This window comes from Ceratotherium simum, chromosome 14 (assembly GCF_057802395.1).
Source record: "Ceratotherium simum simum isolate JZ-2026a chromosome 14, ASM5780239v1, whole genome shotgun sequence".
NCBI classification, from domain to species: domain Eukaryota; kingdom Metazoa; phylum Chordata; class Mammalia; order Perissodactyla; family Rhinocerotidae; genus Ceratotherium; species Ceratotherium simum.
In genome coordinates, this window is record NC_141913.1 from 22,125,342 (window position 1) to 22,141,108 (window position 15,767).

Genomic DNA, 15,767 nt, shown 5'->3' on the forward strand with positions numbered 1-15,767 from the left:
ACTCGACGAAACTTCTGGGCCTTTATGCCAGGGGTTCTCCATGTGTTAGAAGTAAGTGTCCTATTAAAAGAGTACACATATATAAACTTTTTTTTAAGTTTAAAATGAAAATTAAAAAGAAAACTAGGCCTTTGTATCATTTTTATTTCAGTGAGTTTTTTGTTGTTCTCATTTTAAATTTGTGGAGTTGTTCTAACTTATGAACATCTGAGGTGCCCTCAGTCGGACAGCTATTATGAAATATTTTGAAAACTTGAATTGGGAAAGATTGACAGCCTTGGAACAGTGGGAAATAGCAGTGGCTAGACTTCCCCCAGGTAGAAAGCAAGGCAACGGGACCCAGGGGTCAATACTCATTCTTTTACTAACATCAGAGGGAAAGCATTTCAGAATCTAAGAATGGGGTTTAGAAAAGCATGGCATAATTTAACCTAAAAATGGATAGCAAATTCACCCAGCCTTGTTACCTTATTCGTGGCAAAAGTAGGCATTAAACTATGTAAGTTTACTTCACTTAAAAATGAAATTAGAATACCGTTACTCATAATCTCCAACTTTGCCCTTTCCAGAAGAATCTGAATTTTGCAGACGCCACAGGAGAGAGGGGAGGAATTTGCATCTGTGCTCATCTGCCTTGAGTTATGTGTTCAACCATAAAATAAGAGTTCTTTGAGTGGATCTAACAAAACTGTAAAAAGATTGTATAAAAATTCAATTGAGTGGAATGGAAAAATAGTGTCTTATCTTTTACCTTTAAATTTCCTAATAAACATTGCAAGGGGTTCTCATAAGTGTGAAAACTCTAATTATATTAAATTATTAATAATGGATAAATAAAATATATGCCCAAGCATTATATTAAAACTGTCTCATTTTGAGGTGCATTTACAATGTGCTTAATACAGGGTTTAACAATTTCCATACGTTATGAGGCTTAATCCTCAGAAGAACCCAATGAGTTAATTAATACCTATTTAATAGTGAGGAACCTGAAATGCAGGGAGAGGTTAAGTAACTGGTTCAGTCGCACAGTTAGTAAAAGATGGAGCCAGAATTCAGACTGAGACATTTTGCTCCCAGAAGTACGCCATTCCGATAAATGTTCCTGATGGTCGGCTTTTCTTGGGGACACACCTGTACTTATTTGAATAAGCAGACACAGTCTGTCGTGTGGAATAATAAGCCGTGGTTCAGGAACCTGGGCTCAGTTAACACGACGGCAATTGCTGTATCCTTGGTATATCAGAAAGAGCATGAGGCCTTAGAGCAACCTGACTGTCACAGACGCACTCTGTAATCCTGAGCAAGCCGCTTGACTGTTCTGCGTTTTGGTGTTCCTTTCTGTAAAATGAAATATAAGTGTGGCACCCTGTACAGGGTTGTCAAGAGCATAAAATGAATACGAATGCACCTCCAACATAGTCATTCTATCAGTCCATGCTTGTCCCCACTTCCTTATGTTCTAAAGGCCTCAGATTGCTGATTTGTGATACAGAAATAGACTAAGTCCCTGCTCAACTCACATGGGCCTCAGACATTGTAAGGATGTAATATTTCAGATACATTGACCTAAAAATATACTTTTCTGAAGTGAAATTAGCTACAAATGAGAAAAATTATGGATATTTTTGGGGAAAAGCATATTGTTTTTAAAACAGAAGTTCCCAATCAATCTCTTTAATCCTAGAGTGTTACTGTTATAACTTTTAAACAGGAGCCATCTACTGTCATGTTTAATATTGCTTGTATTTCATAAATTGGTGCAAATACTCATAACTTGCAGAAATAATTATTATCATTCAAAACCAAGAAATGTAAAGCTAATAATATGCATGTCTGTAGTATTATGACTGAATACAATTTGCTGGAAAGTTCTACTCATAAACTCCATTTTCTTCCTGAGAAGCTGGCTTCACAAACTGTAGAAGTATACATTTATGCCTCCATTTACTCATTCAACAAATATGTACGGAGAGCCTGCTCTGCTGTGCGCCAGGCACTGAGTTAGGCCCTGGGGATACAGTGGTGAACTGGAGAGCTGTGAGCCCTGCTCTCAAGAGCAGGGGTCTCATGGGGGTGGTCGGATAAGTAAATAACACTACAGTGTGTGTAAAGGGGCCATGGCAGGGAAAGGGGAGTGGGCATTGAGATCACACACCAGGGACTCCAACCTAGACCTCATGGAGGGGAGTCAGGAAGGCTAGTTGGTGGGAATGACCTTCAAGCTACTCTCTGAAGGATACGAATTACCAAGTAAAGGGGAAGAGTGGAGGAAACAGCATGTATGAAGGTCTACAGGAGAGACATTGAAGGACATATAAGAAACTGGGAGAAGTTTGATGTGGCATAACATAGAGTTTGAGGTGGAAAGTAGCAAGAGATCAGGATAAAGAGCTAAAGAAAAGCCAGCTTTTACAGGGTTTTCCCAGCAATACTTAAAAATGAGGGCTTTCTTCTAAGGGCAATGGACTCCAGGCAGTACAGCAACATAACTGGGGTGGGGGAGACATTTAGAAACCAATGGTGTCCTTTGATGTCAAATTTCTTAGACTAGATTATGCTTCCATGTGTGCAGAGGCTTCACAAGACTGCCTGGCTTCCTTCTATGTTGGATCTCTTTGTTAGAATACATGATTACGGTCAATGCAGCCATTTCACAGGTAAAAACGAAAAGCATCTTGGTAGGCAACCATCTGCTTTGCAAAGTAATTATTGACTGCAGCGAAGGAGGCCGCATCACCTTCAACCCACCCATACTTCTCCCACTGTCGCACATCTTTGGCCACGTCTATTTTTCATCTGTCTCCCGAGGCGCCCTCCTCTTTGCAAGTGAAGCAGTGGAATTGTTCTGGATGTTCAGTGCTACAGGTTTGAGAGGACGTATAAAAAGTTTCTCAAGCCAAAATGACCACCCCCAACCCAGCATCAATAACCCATTTCGTAGAAGTAGAATATGTGGTGCTTTTTGCTGCACAGTGAAATAAAGCACTGAACAAATAAATGCTGAATGGAGGCCTTGATTCCTACTTCATTATGTCTTCACGTATAGAAAGGACATAGGGCTTGGAAGTCAAAAGACTTGAACCTTAATACAAGCTTTACTACCTATCAGTTTTATGATTCCAGCAAATAGCTTAACAAGTGTAGCTACGTTCCCTCCCCCCGTGAAACTGGAATGACACTCCTGCCTTGATGGCTTTGAAAAGATATGTGAGACAACTATAAGAAAAAGCACCTAACATAAAACTTAATAAGTAATAACAGCTGCCATTTGTTAAGTATGTACTTTGTCTGGCTATATTATATATTTTGTTTAATCCCCATAACACCGCTTTGTGGGTATTACTTTTCACTCTCTACAGCTGAAGAAAATAAGGCCTAAAGAGGTTAAGTAACTTGCCTAAAGCTTCACGTCTAAGTGGCAGAGCTGGGAGTAGAACCTTGTTCTAGATTATACTAAAGCCATGCTCTTCACTCCAATGGTCCTCTCTCCTCTTCCTTCCTATTTCTTTCATATAAAACACATAGTGCTATAGGTTATAATTTAAAATACTGAATAAAAATATATTTTTAATCACAAAAACCTAAATACATACTTATGTATCATGCACATAATTTCACAAGCAACACATTTTTGCATTATAATTAATTCAAGTAATAATTCTGTCCCACCCTGATATCATGTTTGTCCCATTCCTGATACCATCTTCCATGTTCCAGAGATGTGCAATCCCACTTGTGCTTGCTCAAGCGAAACAGACCCAACAGCTCAGTGACTCTCACTCCCAGAGTGACATGAAGCCTTCCAGCTGCCTCAGGTGGGTAATGGAGTGACTAAAGCCAACATAGAAAGGAAGCAGTGCCCTTTTAATAGAGCCACAATATAAAGGAAGGCATTCAAGCCAGTTCCAGCAACTGTAAATGATTTATTGGGAGAGCCCCACCCCACTAAGCCCAGCAATTTCCCATTTGTCCCTTCCCAATCCTGCCCCTCCCATGTCTCCACCCTCCTTCTGCCTGCCTTTCCCAGGCACCTCCCTCTTTTTATGGTGATTGCACCTCTCAGCTAACAGCTCACACACCACACCCTGTCTACTGTACAGCTCTGGCTCCAGCAGATCCTCTCTGCCCCAACCTTGAATCCCTCAGCTTCTACCTTAATAAACCTCTCATATATGTGCTCTCCCTGACTCCTCCACAGACCACTCCCACCTAGATGCCTCAGCCCGTCTTCCTGCATTTCCCATTTCATTTAATGGATCCTTTCCAAATTGCTTCAAACCACAAGGAAACCAGATTAACTGAGTAAACCACCCGGAAGACTCTTCCCAAAGACAGATCATCTTACATGAATGGACTGCTAGGCTCTTAACGAGTCAAGCCAGCTCTCCGGGTCATGAGGCAACGCCTCATGTAAATGCTGCATGATGTCCATTTTGGTGTAGATATACAATTGCTAACTACTGATTAACAATTAAGATGGTGCTTATTTCCTTACAGTAATCATAATAATGACAATAATAACAATAACTCCCATATATTGGTCCAGAACTCACTGTGTGGCAGGTGCCTTTCATGCAGTTGCTCATTCAATCCTCATAACCTTCCTGGTTAGGTAGGTATTTTTACCCAGTATATAGATGTGTAAACTAAAGCAGAAGAAATTTGTTTGTTATCAAATAGAATTAAGTACTAGAAACACATTAAAATACAACCTCTCTAAATGTAAAGTCTGCCCGTGCTTCCCGATGCCTCCATCTGCTTGTCCCTCCATGTGTCACTGGCATGTCCATCCTCTTCATCACAAAGACTGAAGACCTCATAGTCATTGGTGGTTCTTCCTTATTCATCACTCTCATTAGACAATTCCTTGCCAGAATCCTGTAGGTTTTATTTATTTAACACTTTTTCAGTCTGTCTTTTTTTCTCCCTTCCCATTGCAACCACCCTAGTTCAGCCTTCTTACCTTTCTCCTAAACTATCACAATGCCCTTCTGATTGGTCATGCTGTCTCTCGCTCTCTACAAATCCAGTCTTTACACTACTGCATATCCCTCCTACTTAAAAAAAACGATTATCTTTCTACTGCCACTTGAGTAAGGGAAAATTCTCACCCTAGCATTAAAAAAACCCTTATAAGGGGCCAGCTCAGTGGCGCAAGCAGTTAAGTGCGTGCGCTGTGCTGCAGCGGCCCGGGGTTTGCCAGTTCGGATCCCAGGCGCACACCGACGCACTGCTTGGCAAGCCATGCTGTGGCGGCTTCCCATATAAAGTGGAGGAAGATGGGCACGGATGTTAGCCCAGGGCCAGTCTTCCTCAGCACAAAAAGAGGAGGATTGGCAGATGTTAGCACAGGGCTGATCTTCCTCACAAAAAAAAAAACCCTTTATAAAATGAGATCCAGTCTATGTGTTGTCATATTTATCTTAAGTGGTCATAGAATATCACAGGGGAGGTTTGGGAACAGACACGAACCACATAAACAGATTTAGGATAGGGACTAAAATATCTAGAAGGACCCTGATTCCAGAAGAGACACTTGGTTTATGAGAAACCAAGGCAAAGCTTCGTGCAGAGAGGTGAGAAGTAGCGAGGGCCAAAAATACTGTAGTGGCAGGAAGAACTTTCAGAAGGAATGGATTCATTCAGGAGATATTGCAGATACAGGACTGACGCCACTTAATGGCAAATAGAATGGTGTTGAATGAAGTAGGGAAAAGAATGAGTCAAAGATGGTGTGGCCTTGAGTGTAAGTGAATTAGAAGGCACTTGTAACACAAAGAGGAAAAAGTAAAGAGAACACTTGATCTAGAAAGACAAGAATTCTGCTTTGGACATACAGCTGTAACCCAATTTATCCTTAATCTTGAGATGATGAACTTTTAGTGCTACTGACGTGACCTGGTACACCTACCAAAATGAATTAAACAAATACAAATTTTTGCCTTAACCATCAAAGCATTGTCTCATTTCTAAAAATTGCCTGTTGATTCTAAAGACTAAATCCTAGATTCTGTATTAAAGAGAGAACTATGTTATGCTTCAGTCAGTCAGAAACTCATTGGTATAGCTAGAATCCCTTTTTGTAGTTAATTACTATGATTTCCTTTGGCTTTAAATCATAGCTAGAGGGTTTTCCCCCCAAAGCTTATTGGTAACATTAATATGTTATGAAATGGGACAGAAAGAGAATCCCACTTCAGGCTCCTGTCATTAACCTCCTCCACATGTTAAAATGAACACTTGCGTTAATACATCTAGATTGATGAACTTAGGTTAGTGACTCAAACTATCTCAAATTGATCACTGACAGTAGGGCAACTCTATGAGTAACGAATCCTAAAATGAACATTTGTTGAAAAATAACTCCTACAGTGCTTAAAATCTCCATCATTTTATTCATTCTTTTTGTATGTATGTACAATTATTCAAATAACTGAGCAAGAATTTCAAAGCCTTTTTAGAAATGTGAATAAAGCTGATTATAATTATAAATTACCATCATTATTCCTTTGGAGAGCAAGGCAATACAAAATGAATAGCTAAGCCATATAATTTATGCAAATCATTTAGCAGGGGATGGTCACTTGGAACATACTTAGGTAAAGGCAACATGTCTCCAACATACCTCATAGTTCTCTAGCACACACACAAGCATTCTTTAGTGAGTGAACAATCTGATGTCTCATAAGATGATGAGGAGAGAATGACAATGGATATTTGTGAGGAAGAAGAAAAAGATTAATCAGAGTGTGAAGTAGTTAAGACACAAACAATTATTTTTTAAATTAGTACATGTTATAATGTGCATTATATTGAATCTGGCTGAGTCACAGAACAAGAGAGAGGCTCATTCAAGTTCTAAGTCAGTGTTCTCTGTAAGGGAGAACTGTTTGAGAAAGCACTCTCTTGGGATTTCACCTTGAAATCATTCAGATATTTAGAGGAATAAGAACAGATTTGAATTATATTTATAGTATGTTTGCTAAACATCATCACCAGCCCTAAAAACTACTCCTATTCCAAATTCTGCGGACAGAAACACAAACAATTCACCTCTTTTTTTTAAATGCATTTTTTAACTTACAGTAAAATTTACTCTTTGTGGTGTTGAGTTCTAAGCACTTTGGCAAACACATTGTGTCGTGTATCTACCATCGAAATTATCATAGAGAACAATTCTATCACTACCCAAAATTTCCTCATGTTGCCCCTTCATAGTAAGCTACTCTTCTCACTCCAACCATTGTCAACCACTGATAAGTTCTTCAACCATATAGTTTTGCCTTTTCCCAAATGTCATATAATGAAATCCTGTGGTATGTAGTATTTTTGGTTTGACTTCTTTCTTTTAGCAAATGCTTTCAAGATTCAACCATGTTGCTTGTGAGTATCAAATCTGTTTCTTTTTATGGCTGAGTAGTACTCCATTGTATGAATGTGCCATAGTTTGTTTATCCAGTCACCCATTGAAAGACATTTGAGTTTTTTACAATTTTTAACAATTATGAATAAAGCTATTATAAATAGTTCCATATAGGTTTTTGTGTGAACATACATTTTTTATTTCTTTGGGTAACTATTTAGAGTGGGATTCCTGGATCATCTGGTAACCGTATGCTTAACTTTATAAGAAATGACCAAAACTTCCCAAAGTGGTTGTACCCTTTTGCCTTCTCACTAGTAATAAATGAAAAATACAGTTTGGATCTGTTTGTGTTTCAGTTTGGGTAATGTTTATGGCCTAATGCCAATTAGCCTATTGACTAATTATTTCCTCAGCTGTATCAAATCTTCTAATGAGCCTTATAATGATATTCTTCATCCCTGTTACTATACTTTTATTTCTAACATTTCTAGTTTATTCCATGTCATAGTTTCCATCTCTCTGCTGAAATTGCCTATCTGTTCTTGCACGTTGTCGATCTTTTCCTTTAGAACCTTCAACATATTAATCATAGTTATTTAAATTCCTTTTCTGATAGTTCCCTCATCTCTGTCATATCTGAATTCAGTTCCATTGATTGCTTTTCTCTTGGTAGTTCACTACTTTTTCTTTCCTCTCAGTATGCTTCATAATTTTTTGTTGAAAGTTGAACATCTTATGTAGGAATAGAAACTGAGGCAAACGGCTTCTATGTTTGCATATGCTTTTCATTATACTAGACCTTTATTTTGGGGAATCGAGTCAATCTAGGAAGGGGTTGAATTGAGTCTGGGCTTTCTCGTTGTTATGGTTACAATTAGTATACCACAGCATTCAAATTCTTCTAGAGATACCTTGCATTTGAGGGGGGACTGATTTGCAGAGGATTTTTTTTCTCAATATCTGTTTTACCTTTAGCTTGAGGTAGAGGGGAGCCTTTCTACTGTGCCTCAGACGGGGTCTCTCTCTCCACACTCTTGCAACTCTCCCAGCGTTATTTCACTGTTACCTGTTGCTCAGTGCTTGTTAGCTTAGCGGTGGGGGTGGGGGGGAGCAAGAGGAGTCTGTTATTCTGGTTAAGAATCAGTCTTATGCAAGCACTGTGTCCCTGGATCTTGAGGATGTGGCCGCCTTAGTGCTCCTGCCTCAGCCACAAGCTGTAGTTCTGGACTCCACACAGATTCCTACTTTCCCCGCAAGGCTAGAGAGCTTTTTCTGTTCCCTACGCAAGCTAGAATGGTTTTCCCCAGCGCCAAAAGTACAGCAGTGTTTGTTTTCCCTTTGCCTGCAGTTTTAGGCAGTTATTCCGCAGGAGAGATAAGGAAGAAGGTTCTGCACATGGCTTCCTGCCTTTACTACAGAGACTACTATTCTTCTCCTCCTCCTGGACTGTACCATTAAACTGATTTCTCAAGACTTTCATCAGTCTTTTTTTTGAGAACCAGATGAGGTTCCTGGAGAAGAATGTGCAAGAGGATCCCTTATATCTCTAGCCCCCAGGGGCTCCCACTCTTTCCAGCTCACTCTTGGCTTCCACCGATTCCTTAACTGAATTCCTTAGCTGGATTCTTCTTAGCGTGTCTGGTCACGTCTGCCCCAGGTAAACAAGTGCTCACATCCCTCTCTCTTTGCAGACATTTTTCTCTTCTTATCTTTTAGGTTACTTAGTTGTGCTATGACCTCAGTCCTCTCAAAGTAAACTTATGAATTTGTAGCTTGTCTGACTTTATGTGTCACTGTTATAAGGATGAGAGTGACACCCTTTCTAGCTGTCAACATCCCAAGAGAAAACTGGAAGTCTTCACATCTTTTTTTTTTTTTTTTTTTTGGTGAGGAAGGTTAGCCCAGAGCTAACATCTGCTGCCAATCCTCCTCTTTTTGCTGAGGAATATTGACCCTGGGATAACATGCGTGCCCATCTTCCTCTACTTTATTTGCGAGATGTCTGCTACAGTATGGCTTGATAAGCAGTGTGTAGGTCCGCGCCTGGGATCCAAATCCTAGAACCCTGGGCCGCTGAAGAAGAGCATGAGAACTTAACCACTACGCCACTGGGCCAGCCCCTCTTCACATCTTTTTTGAGTCATCACATGCATTTAGGATTACTGCCCTCACCTTTCAATACATTAGCCTTAAACACCTACTTTGTTTGCTAATATGTAGACCAAACTTCATTTACATAGCCAAAAGTTCTTCACTAGTTCCATCCATTTTATCCCTGTGGAACCCTGATTACCCTTGTACACATCTAAGCTGGTAGGTTGAAACAGTAGCACACTACAGTGGCAATCAGAACTCGTTTATCAAGTCTCCTACTAACAGTATGACTCTGAGCTTTATTTTAATGTCTTTTGATCTCAGCTTTCTCAAATTAGGAAGTTAGGGTAGACAGCCTTTATAATCTTTTCTAGTGTAATAATTTTTGGAATAGTCTGTTATTTTTAATCTTTTTTTGTTAATTACTCAATTGTGTCCCATTATGTTTAGTTATTACCATGAAGTTTCCCCAGACTAATGAGTCTACAGCACAGTGGTTAAGCCAGCAAGCCCAGGAGTGAAACTGCCTAGGTTCAAATCTTACTCGACCCACTATGATACTCTATACACCTTGGGCAAATTATTTTTTATAAGCCTCAGTTTTCTCATATATAAAGTGAAAATGAGGGCCGGCCCTGTGGCTTAGTGGTTAAGTGCGCACACTCTGCTACTGGCGGCCCAGGTTCGGATCCCGGGCGCGAACAACGCACCACTTCTCCAGCCATGTTGAGGCCGCGTCCCACATACAGCAACTAGAAGGATCTGCAACTATGACATACAACTATCTACTGGGGCTTTGGGGAAAAAAAAAAAAAGGAGGAGGATTGGCAATAGATGTTAGCTCAGAGCCGGTCTTCCCCAGTGAAAAGAGGAGGATTAGCACAGATGTTAGCTCAGGGCTGATCTTCCTCACAAAAATAAATAAATAAATAAATAAAAATAAATAAAGTGAAAATGATAAAATAATATAGTTATCTTTTTTATTTATTTTTTGCATTTTTTTAAATTGATGTCATAATAGTTTATGACATTGTGCCATTTCAGTTGTACATTATTATCTGACAGTCGCCATATAAATGCGCCCTTTCACCCCATGTGCCTACCCTCCAACCCCCTTCCCCCTGAATATACAGTTATTTAAATAAAGATGTAAATTATCTAGCACAGAGTCTATAAGAGCTGAACAGACACTACTTAAAAATTTTCCAAAACAGTGGCTGAAAATCAAACCAGGGCCAGGTACTTGACTGCTCTCTAACTGAGGATGGCAATGGAGGAAGGTGGACTGACATTTACACATGTCCTAGTTGGAGTTTATCATCTGGAACTTTTTAAGAATTTACCTAACATTAAGAAAAACCAAGACTGGATCACAGTCCTAGAGTTTTGGAAAAGGACTATCCTCACCAAGAAAATGCATGCTGGCCCTTGAACTTGGATCAATAATTTTGTGTTCCTGACCTAAAGAAAATTGGCCACAAGTACTAAATGACTGTCCATATTTTCTTCCTTTTCATGTCTCATTTAAAAAACAATCTTGTCTGAATAGAACATTTCTTTCTGCTTGATGAAGTGTGCTTTATTCTGATTTTAAAGAGAGTAATAGAATTCAGAAAAGTAGAAAAGAATGACATTGGTATACTTGGGCCAATTCAAAAAGTAGAAAGCATGTGGTTGGAGAACAAGAACAAAAATATAAATTTATAGTTTTTAATAAAATTAGAGAAGCTGCTCCCATTTTTGTGGGTGCATCATTCCTTTTGGGGACTCTATGAAAAATACAGATTCCAGATCCCTACTCTACCAGAAATTCTCATTCATTTGATCAGCTAGGTCCAAGAAGTCTATTTTAACACACTCCCTAGGTTACCCTGGTGTGTTTTCAGATTTGGAAACTGCTACTAGATTATCGGGGTCATTAGCCATGTTTTAAAGAGTAATTATAGTGTAGTCTTGAAAATGCCCATAGTTGACCATTACAGAGGTGAGCCTAATATGCGTAAGATATTCATAGAAGCCAGCAGAGCTTCTCCCAAAGGTCAGGATCGGGAAACGTGGGCAAAGCTATAAAAGGAATACTCACTTAGCCTCAAGCCCCCTGTGTTGGGTACTGGATGATTCCTAGGCTCTTCTATCCTCTCCCACAGTTGAGGACTCATCAGTCTTCTAATTCCTACACTTCATCCTGACAAGTTTTAACCTAATACTCCAAAATTAACAACACTTCCCTCAGCTGCAATTCTGGTCTCAGTCTTAAACTGAGGTTCTGATAATAGCTTCTGCCTTCTCCCTTGTGACCAAGCCCCAGTTTAATGTGCCAGGCTCTCTAGAATTGGTGACCCTGTTTTATTCATGCTAATGCCTCTCATTCCATACTGGGAACCCAAGAACTCACACTAAACCCAAACCCAGTGGCTGGGTCTTGTTGCGGAGGGCAGATATTTTCACTGATATTGGCGGCCAGCTTGCCTGCCTGCTCTCCATGCCATCACCTGCTCCTGGGTCCTATGATTGAGCTTGATTCAAACCCCAGTCTCCACATTTTCAAACTCATGATTCTGGCCAGGTTATTTTCTCTCTGAGCTCCAGGTTCCTCATCTTTAAAATGTTACTAGCAATAATTTCCTCATGGTAATAAAGACTAAATATGATTACATATGAACTGAAATGCTAAGTCTGGTAGCTGGTGCTCAACTGCTGCTAATTCATTCTCTAATAGGACTCACTTATCGAGACACTGGGCTTCCTTAATGAACGCCTCCCTCTATTTTCCTCTGGCTCCCTTCTCCTCTCCTCAAAACTGCTTGATTAAAATATGGTTATTTTTACCCTTTAGAGCTATGTTTCTCAATCTTTCTCTCATTATGGCACATCCGAAGTGATCACACTTTAACAGAAAAATAGGGCAAGGGGATAAAATTGGTGATGAACAGATATCAGCCCAGACGCTCCAGCCTTCTCAGGCCCAACCTGGAAGCCCTGTGTGCTAAGCTGATTACTTATCAGCCCATCTGTAACTCATCACTTAATACCAGTTAGGAAATTTTCTTCAACACACATGTTCTGCCACTAGACTAGACTTTCTTCTAATACCTACAATTGTGTCTGTTTCCTAACAGCTACCACACCCAAGCAGGTGGCCCTGTTTCCAGACTGATTGTTCTAGTCAGCTCATTACAGGTAAATGGAGATGCTTTGAGAACAGACTCATCCAATAAGACATCAGTTCACTACCAGTCACTCAATTATACGCATCACAGATGAGCATTTTTTAAAACTTAGCCCTAGAAAAGAAAACTGGCAGTCAATATTACTTGTAGATTAATACCCTACAGGAATGAGCAAATAGAGGCAAAGAGGTTTAAATAATTTTGTGTTTGTAATATCTTTTAGAGAATGTATACACATCAGGATGGGTAACATTACGCTGTGATAACAAACAATCCCAAAATAGTGATTTAAAATAACAGGATTTATTTCTTGCTCATGCTACACATTCACTGCAGGTAAACTGGGACTGTGTTCCATGTTTTAGTCTTTCTCTAAGACCGAGGCTAACAGAGCAGCCCCCAACTGTATTGTAGGCCAGTCATTGAGGCAGAAGAAAACAACAATATGGCAAATCAAATGCTGATTCTTAAGTTTCCACCTGAAAGTGCCTCACATCACTATCATTGGCCAGATGATGAAGAGAAGTCACATGGGGCATGCAGCTGTATACTGCCTCTGTGATGGCTTTCTTTCTGCACCCCTGGTAAGATCCCCCCATTATCTGTATACGGATCTATTTTTCCTCTATTTTTAAACAGATTTATTGAGGTATAACTTACATACTGTAATACTTGCCCACTGTAAGTATAGAGTTCAATGCTTCTTTTAGTAAATTTACTAAAAGAGGGTTGTGCAACCGTCACCCCAATCCAATTTTCAAGCATTTCCATCACTCTGAAAATTTCCCTTGTGCTCATTTGCAGTCAATCCCCATTCCAACTCCAGCCCCAGGCAGCCACTGCTCCTCTCTCTGTCCCTATAGATATTCATTTTCTGGGTGTTTCATATAAATGGAATTGTACCATATATTGTCTTTGTGTCTGTCTTCTTTCACTTGACATAATGTTGTTAAAGTTCATCTACGTTGTAGTGTGTTTCCGAAGTTTATTCTTTTCCATTGCTGAAGAATATCCAATTGTACGGATATACCACATTTTGTTTAGTCATTCACCACTTGATGGATAATCGGATTGCTTCCAATTTTTTTGCTCTTACAAAAAATGCTCCAATGGACATTTGCATGTTTTTCAACTCTAGAATTTCCATTTACTTCTTTCTATTAGATTATTTTTCTTTATTGGTGTTCAATATTGATTTTCAATATTGATAATATTGATATTCCCCATTTTTGAGCCATTGTCAACATATTTTCCTTTAGTTCTTAAATGTAGGTATATGAATTCCCTGAGTTCTTCAAACATATTTATAATACCTGTTTGGAAGTCTTTGCTAAATCCAGTCTATGGGCCCACTCAAGAGATAATTTCTATTGACTACTTTTTACCTGAGCATGGTTCACACTTTCCTGGGTTTTGGGTTTTCTTTTTTTTGCATGTTTTGTAAATTTTTGTAGAAAACTAAACATTTTAGATAATATATTCTAGCAACTCTGGATTAGATTTTCTTTTCTTGTTTTCTTTGTAGGTTTTTTTCTCTTACTGTTTTTGTTGTTTGATTGTTTGTTGATTTTTTTAAAGTAATCTACTTGGATCTAATCTGAAGAATTTGTCACTCCTGTGATGTGAGGCTGCTGATGTGTCTGCTCAGCTTTTTTGTTAATATTTATACTTTTTAACCTAGCTTTGTAGGAGTGACCCCTGGGTACGCATAACTTAATTGTCAGTCAATTTTTGAACACAAGTTGTGCTCAAACACCTAGTTCCCGTAAGGCTTCCCCCTCTGCTGGTGAATCTGTGTTTGGTTTGAGGAGCACATTCAAAGTCTGGGCAGTTTTCAGGTCAGCCTGGCTTTCACTTTCTGTCCTCCCTTCTCAGGTCTCCACTACACGTGCACACAGGCCTCCAGACAGTCAGGGATATGTAGAATGATTATCAAGTCCCTCAATTACTGTCTTCCTGCTAAATATCCTTCTGTCTTCTGGCGTGCTACCTGCCCCAGCCAGGACTGCACCCGCAGGCTAGGATTGCTGCAGGGTTTTCCCATTTGCTGCTGGTTGAGACTTTTCCAGCCTCCACTCCAAATAAAGTCAGCCCTCTCTAGCAGTGAAGGTGCTGGTTTTCACGGCCAGCCAGCTCTGGTAAAAGAACTACTGTGTCATCTGAACTGAGATGGGGCAGATGGACAGCCTCTAGGCAAGAATGCCAGACTTCTACTGCTTTTCCCAAAGGTTAGCAGTTTTTTTCTGGATCTATGTCTCTCACTTTGTTGTTCACATTTGGTAGATTCCAGAGCCCTGAAATGATTTTTTTCACACTTTTATAGTTATTTTTAGGGGAAGAGGACTTGTCAATCTCCTCAATCTTGTATAGCTGGAAGTCCTGCCTATTTTCCTTTTATCGTGTGATCAATTCAAGCTTCCACAACACTAAGCTGCAAATATATATAACCAAATGGTTCAAGGTAATCAGCAGAATAAAGGAGGCTTCATTTAACAGGATCCAACCTTCATATGAGGCAAGTGGGGATTATAAATAGTATTATATTTCCTTTTCTAACAACAATATCCCACAAGTATTTTTGGTGTGAACTTGGCTGTGTGAGTCATATTTTTTCTTTTTTCTTCTTATAAAAAATAAGAGAGCAACAGGACATACAACATCCCAAATGAACAATAGCATTTAATATATATAGTCTCTCACTGTCTCATTCGGAAAACACTTTCTTAACTTCCAGAATACTTCCTCTTCTGTTACTTCAATAGTTATTCTTTCTCTCCTCCTGGCCTCTCAATTTTGTGTGCCCCAGTGCTAAGTTTTTGACTCTCTTCTATTCATTATCCACACACAGATATATTTGGTGGTTCATTCAGGCTCTCAGGTTTAAATGTCATCTTTAAGCTAATGAGGCCCAGATATGCAACCACCTACTTGACATTTCTATTAGGCTATCTTGTAGACAGTTAAAACTGAACATATCTAAAACAAAACTCTTGGTTTCTGACCATATCCCAAACCCGCTCCTCCCACAATCTTTCCATCCATCCAATTTTTGGGCCAAAAACCTAGGAATCACCTGAGTTGACTCTGCTCCCTTTCACTCCACGTCTAATCCACCAGCATGTCTTATGGGGGTC